Source organism: Arachis hypogaea, chromosome 18, assembly GCF_003086295.3.
Source record: "Arachis hypogaea cultivar Tifrunner chromosome 18, arahy.Tifrunner.gnm2.J5K5, whole genome shotgun sequence".
In the NCBI taxonomy this organism is placed as follows: Eukaryota; Viridiplantae; Streptophyta; class Magnoliopsida; order Fabales; family Fabaceae; genus Arachis; species Arachis hypogaea.
Genome location: NC_092053.1, coordinates 66,947,882 through 66,954,413, shown reverse-complemented (window position 1 = coordinate 66,954,413; position 6,532 = coordinate 66,947,882). Strand labels below are relative to the sequence as shown.

Below are 6,532 nucleotides of genomic sequence, written 5' to 3'. Positions count from 1 at the left end.
ATGGGGTAGATTACCCCTGCCTGCCATAACTTCATGACCTCCTTTTGTACCACTTCTTTCATGACGGGATTCAATCGTCTCTGAGATTGGATGGAGGGTCTAGCATCCTCTTCTAACAAGATTTTATGCATGCATATGGATGAACTTATCCCCTTCAAATCAGCTAGGGTCCATCCAATGGCATCTTGATGAGTTTGTAGCACCTTGATCAATTCTTCTTCCTGTTCTTGACTCAGGGCAGAGCTAATGATAACAGGATGACTCTCATCACTACCCAAGTATGCATACTTGAGATTAGGGGGCAATGCTTTGAGCTCAGGTTTTGGTGCTTCCTTCTCTTCTTTCACTATCTCTGGCATGCTTGGCATGGTTGTTTCAGCAGCCTTGATGTCACTAACTTCTATGTCCTTGGTGAACTCCTCCTCTGCCACTTCCTTTGTTGTTTCCTCAAAGGTTTCTTGTACTGCAATGTCCACTACATCCACCCTCATGCATTCCCTTATTGATTCTGATGGATAGCTCATTGCCTTGAATACGTTAAACACCAATTTCTCATCATGTAGTCTAAGAGTGAGTTCACCCTTTTGTACATCTATGATAGCTCCAGCAGTAGCCAGGAAAGGTCTTCCCAGAATTATTGAATCTTTGGCTTCTTCCTCCATATCTAACACCACAAAATCAGCAGGAAATATAAAATCTCCCACTTTCACCAACAAATCCTCAACTATCCCATGAGGGAATTTAAAAGTTCGATCTGCCAATTGGAGGGCCATTCTTGTTGGTTTGGCTTCCTCAATCTTCATTCTTCTCATCATTGTTAGAGACATCAAATTGATACTGGCCCCTAAGTCACACAAGGCCTTCTCCACCATGACTTCTCCTATGATGCAGGGGATTTGGAAACTGCCTGGATCCTTCAATTTCTGAGGCAATTTGTGCTGAATGATGGCACTGCATTCTTCAGTTAACAACACAGTTTCCTCATTTCTCCAGCTTCTCTTCTTGGTCATCAATTCCTTTAAGAATTTTGCATATAGTGGCATTTGCTCTATTGCCTCAGCAAAGGGAATGTTGATTTGAAGCTTCTTGAAAATCTCCAAGAACCTGGAGAATTGGCCATCCTTTTCACTTTTCATCAAACGTTGAGGATATGGTGCCTTAGGTGTATAAGGCTTCAGGACCTCTTTTTCTTTTTCTTTTGCTGCAGACGATGTAAAAGATTGTCCTTGTTCCTTATCTCTCACATTTTCCTTTGCTTCATCCTCTGTGGTTTCCTTTGAGATCTCCTTTAGATTTTTCCCACTTCTGAGGGTTATAGCCTTACATTCTTCCCTTGCAATAGCCTTGGCAGCATGAGAAACGCTTGTCCCAGGGGTTTGCTTAGACAAATACACAATTTGATTTTCTAGCTTCTGGATGGCAGCTCCTTGGTTTTGCAGGTTAGAATTTACTTCTTCCTTAAAAGCTTTCAATTCGGTTATGTCTTGACTCATGGTTGCAAGCATTCCTTCTATCCTGTTTAATTGATCTTGAAATTGTTGGTTCGGGTTAGGTTGGGTAGGTTGATTATTTTGGCCATGATATGGTGGTTGAGAGTAAGTGTTTTGTGTGGCTTGGTATGATCTTTGGTTAGATTTTTGGTATGTGGAATCATTATGTTGGTTGTGGTTGTAAGGTTTGTGGTTTTGTGGTTGGGTTTGTTGGTTTCCCCACCCAAAGTTTGGGTGGTTTTTCCATCCTGGGTTGTAAGTGTTGGAATGTGGATCATATGATTGCCTTTGTTGGTTTCCCACATAGTTGGCCTCTTCCCGATCACCTCCTTCAGTGTTTTCTTCCTCTTGATCTTGTGTGTGTATTGCCGCCACTTGTTTTGTTTCTAATTTCCTGGTGAGCTCTGCTAGTTGCTTGGCAAACACCTTGTTTTGGGCTAGAATTGTATCAACATGGTTCAGCTCCATGACTCCCTTAGTGTTGTGTCTCTCTGATGCATAGTAGTACTCATTCTCAGCCACTGTCTCAATCACTTCAATGGCTTCTTCCACAGTCTTTTTCCTGTTCAATGAACCTCCTGATGAATGGTCTACAGCCTTCCTTGATTCATAAGATAGTCCATCATAGAAAATATGCAATTGCACCCAGTCATGGAACATGTCTGGTGGGCATTTCCTTGTCAAATCCTTGAATCTCTCCCATGCCTCGTAGAGAGTTTCACCATCTTGTTGTCTAAAAGTCTGAACCTCAGATCGAAGCCTATTGACCTTTTGTGGGGGGTAGAAACGTGCCAAAAACTTGCTTTCCACCTCGTCCCATGTTGTTAGGCTCCCCCTTGGGAATGATTCCAGCCACTTAGCTGCCTTGTCCCTAAGTGAAAATGGGAACAAAAGCAATTTATAGGCATCTTCCTGGACTCCATTGGACTTCACAGTGTCGCAAATTCTCAGGAATTTTGTGAGATGTTGGTTTGGGTCTTCATTAGCACTTCCACCAAATGAACAATGATTCTCCACAAGTGATATTAGCTGTGGTTTGAGCTCAAAATTGTTGGCCTGAATGGGTGGTTTCTGGATGCTGCTACCACAATTCCCAGAGGTTGGGTTTATGTATGAACTAAGAACCCTCCTCTCAGGAATGGCATTGTTTCCATCAGCTCTCTCATGGTTGTGAATTTCTCTATCCATGTTGAGATCTAAAGCTTCCTCAAAATTGTCCTCAGATTCTCCTTCAGATTCTTCTTCTCCCAGTATTCTCTTCCCTCTTGCTTCCCTTCTAAGTCTATGAAGGGTCCTCTCTGGTTCGGTATATGGAGGAGTTGATGTCTCTCCTCTCCTACCTGTCATACAAGAACACAGCACAGGCAACAAACAAGTGAAATACTCTTGGTTAATGGAAGAGTATGGTTAGAGCAGTTGAGGAATTAATTCAAACAGTTAGTGAGTCAGTGAGTTAGTTGCTTGAATTTAAAAGCATAAAGAAAGAAAGCATGTAACAGAGTGCAGAAATTAAAATTCAACAAGTAACTTGTACTGAATTAATCAAAACAAAAAAAATGTGCTCAATCTAGTTAACTTCCAATTTTGAGAATTGTCAATCGAAAACCAATCCCCGGCAACGGCGCCATAAACTTGATGCGCATAAACTTGTTATGCCACGATTTAGGAAATTGCACGATCGGCAAAATTCCTTCCGGCAAGTGCACCGGTTATCGTCAAGTAAAAACTCACAATAGAGTGAGGTCGAATCCCACAAGGATTGGTTGAGTGAGCAATTCGGATTAGAAGTGTGTTCTAGTTGAGCGGAATCAAGATTTAGATGAGAATTGCGGAATGTAAAATTGGCGGGAAACGTAAATGACAAGAAATTGAAATGGCGGAATCTTAAATTGCATGAATTAAAGAGCAGAAGCTAAATTGATGAAATTAAAAGGGAATGGGGGTGATTGCATGAATTGAGTTGCAGAATGTAAAGAGAAAGTGGAAATCAGAAATGGGAATTCATTGGGTTATAGGAGATATTGAGATCTCCGAATCAAAACATGTTTATCTCTTCCTCAACCAATGCGTTCATTGAATTTTGCTTGGCAATCTTATATGATTTGATCCCAATCCCTTGGCTCACCAATTCTCTCTAAAAACAAACAAATTCCCAATCCCTTGGTTTAAATGTTCATAAGAAGAGATGATGCTCGATCACTGATTATACCACACAGTTTCATGAACCACAATTTGGTAGGATTACATGTCACAATATCCATCCAAACCCCAATCCAATTCACTGTGAGAAAGCTTCTCTAGCATGAATCCTCCATTCCTTTCCCAAGGTTCCGAAGGATTCCAATTATGGGTAGTTTCTTTCCCAAGACAACTACCCAATGGAATTAGATCGAGAAGCTTTCTAACAAAATTCAAGAGAAAAGATTGAAGAAGAAGATAAAATATTATTGATTCATTGAATTACAATAGAGCTCCCTAACCCAATGAAAGGGGGTTTAGTGAGTCATAGCTCTGAATTCAATTACAAGATATGAAAACTAGCTAAATGAAAAGGTTAAAGTCCTCCCTAACTTAAATTCTATCCTATTTATACACTTTCTATATTGAGCTTCTGTTGTGTTTCTTGGGCTTTGAGGCCTCTCCCTGCTTTCCTTTTGCCTTGGGTTTATGATCCATAATCTTGATGAGGCTGTTGATCCAAATTCTGTAATATTCATTGAGCCAACTTAGTGATAATCAAATAAAGACACATGACTCAATAAATTGAAATTTCAGACTCATCAATCCTTCAGGCCCAATCCCATAAACCATGATATTCAATTGGGTTTCATACCAGAGTAAGTTTAAGTTAATGTTTGTGTTCAAATACTAACTTAAACCGCAATATTTTTGGCCAAGAAACCTTTTCCAAGAGTGGCGTTTAAGTTGCAGTTTAAGCTTAAACTGCAGCTTAAACGCCAGACACTTCCAGTGATGCCTTTTGTGGGAGCACGTTTAAGCCTCAGTTTAAGGTTAAACTGAAGCTTAAACGTGGAAATGGAAGAAGGCAGCCCTGGAGGGTAACTTAGTCGAACACGTTTAAGCTTCAGTTTAAGGTTAAACTGAAGCTTAAACGTGGAGATAGGAAAGGCAGCCCTGGAGGTCGAACACGTTTAAGCTCCAGTTTAAGGTTAAACTGGAGCTTAAACGTGGAAATAGAGAAAGCCATCCTGGAGGTCGAACACGTTTAAGCTCCAGTTTAAGGTTAAACTGGAGCTTAAACGTGGAAGCTGAGAAAGGTAGCCCTGGAGGTGTCGAACACGTTTAAGCTCCAGTTTAAGGTTAAACTGGAGCTTAAACGTGGAAATGGAGAAAGCAACCCTGGAGGAGAAAACTTGGTCGAACACGTTTAAGCTCCAGTTTAAGGTTGAACTGGAGCTTAAACGTGGAATTGGCTCCCTGGTGCATTTCCCATTTCTGGCGTTTAACCTCCAGTTTAAGGTTAAACTGGAGGTTAAACGTGGAAATGCTTCCTGAGTGGAATTCTCATTCTGGCGTTTAACCTCCAGTTTAAGGTTAAACTGGAGGTTAAACGTGGAAATGCTTCTTTGGTGAGACTTTCATTCTGGCGTTTAACCTCCAGTTTAAGGTTAAACTGGAGGTTAAACTTCAGTTTCAGCATTTCTTAGCCTTCATGATTCTGGCGTTTAAGCTCCAGTTTAAGCTTAAACTGGAACTTAAACTCCACATGTGATATTCAAGCTTCCTTTATTGATTTTGTTGCTTCCTTGCCTAGCCTCTTCTTTCCTGAAATCATCCAAACAATTGCATCAAAGTCTTGCAAAATTTCATGAGAATTCTTCCATTCATAGCATTCAAGTAATATAACTAAAACTCATGGAATTTGCATCAAAATCATACTGTTGGATGGTTCATTGTTTTGTTATTCATTTAACCATTCTTGGTTACTTTAAGCTCAAGAAAATGCATAAAACAACTAAAACTAACAGAAAAATGCTAGTGAAACTAGCCTAAGATGCCTTGGCATCACTCCCCCGATTTTTTTCCTGGTTTTTTTTTACGCTGTGCTGACCCTCGTTATTTAAATGACGCTATCCCGAGGAGGACACCTAAAGGCGAGCCATAATGGACTCATTTTCGGCAGGCTCCTCCGGTTTTTTTTTTTTTTACGTTGTGCTAACCCTCGTTCTTTAAATGACGGTATCCTGAGGAGGACACGTAAATGCGAGCCGTAATGGCCTCATCTTCGGCAGGCTGCTCCGATTTTTTTTCCTGGTTTTTTTTTTTACGTTGTGCTGACCCTCGTTATTTAAATGACATTATCCCGAGGAGGACACCTAAAGGCGAGCCGTAATTGCCTCATCTTTGGCAGGCTCCCCCGATTTTTTTCCTGGTTTTTTTTTTGTACGTTGCGCTGACCCTCATTTTTTAAATGACGCTATCCCGAGGAGGACACCTAAAGGCGAGCCATAATGGACTCATTTTCGGCAGGCTCCTCCGGTTTTTTTTTTTTTTACGTTGTGCTAACCCTCGTTCTTTAAATGACGCTATCCTGAGGAGGACACGTAAAGGCGAGCCGTAATGGCCTCATCTTCGGCAGGCTCCTCCGATTTTTCTTCTTGGTTTTTTTTTATGTTGTGCTGACCCTCGTTATTTAAATGACGTTATCCCGAGGAGGACACCTAAAGGCGAGCCGTAATTGCCTCATCTTCGGCAGGCTCCCCCGATTTTTTTCCTGGTTTTTTTTTTTACGTTGTGCTGACCCTCGTTATTTAAATGACGCTATCTCGAGTAGGACACCTAAAGGCGAGCCATAATGGACTCATTTTCGGCATGCTCCTCCGTTTTTTTTTTTCTTTTTTTTACGTTATGCTGACCCTCGTTCTTTAAATGACGCTATTACGAGGAGGACACCTAAACGCGAGCCGTAATGGGCTCATCTTCGGCAGGCTCCTTCGTTTTTTTTCCGGTTTTTTTTCTTTTTTTTTTACGTTGTGGTTACCCTCGTTCTTTAAATCACGCTATCCCGATAAGGACACCTA

At 41.1% G+C, this 6,532-nt stretch overlaps 1 non-coding gene across 1 annotated transcript; it reads left to right on the top strand.

Annotated features, from left to right (window-relative positions):
* Positions 1-2,148: 2,148 nt before the first annotated feature.
* Positions 2,149-2,252, top strand: LOC112774071 (small nucleolar RNA R71). Its single transcript, XR_003188582.1, has one exon. It is a non-coding gene; the product is annotated as a small nucleolar RNA R71 (small nucleolar RNA).
* Positions 2,253-6,532: the final 4,280 nt, after the last annotated feature.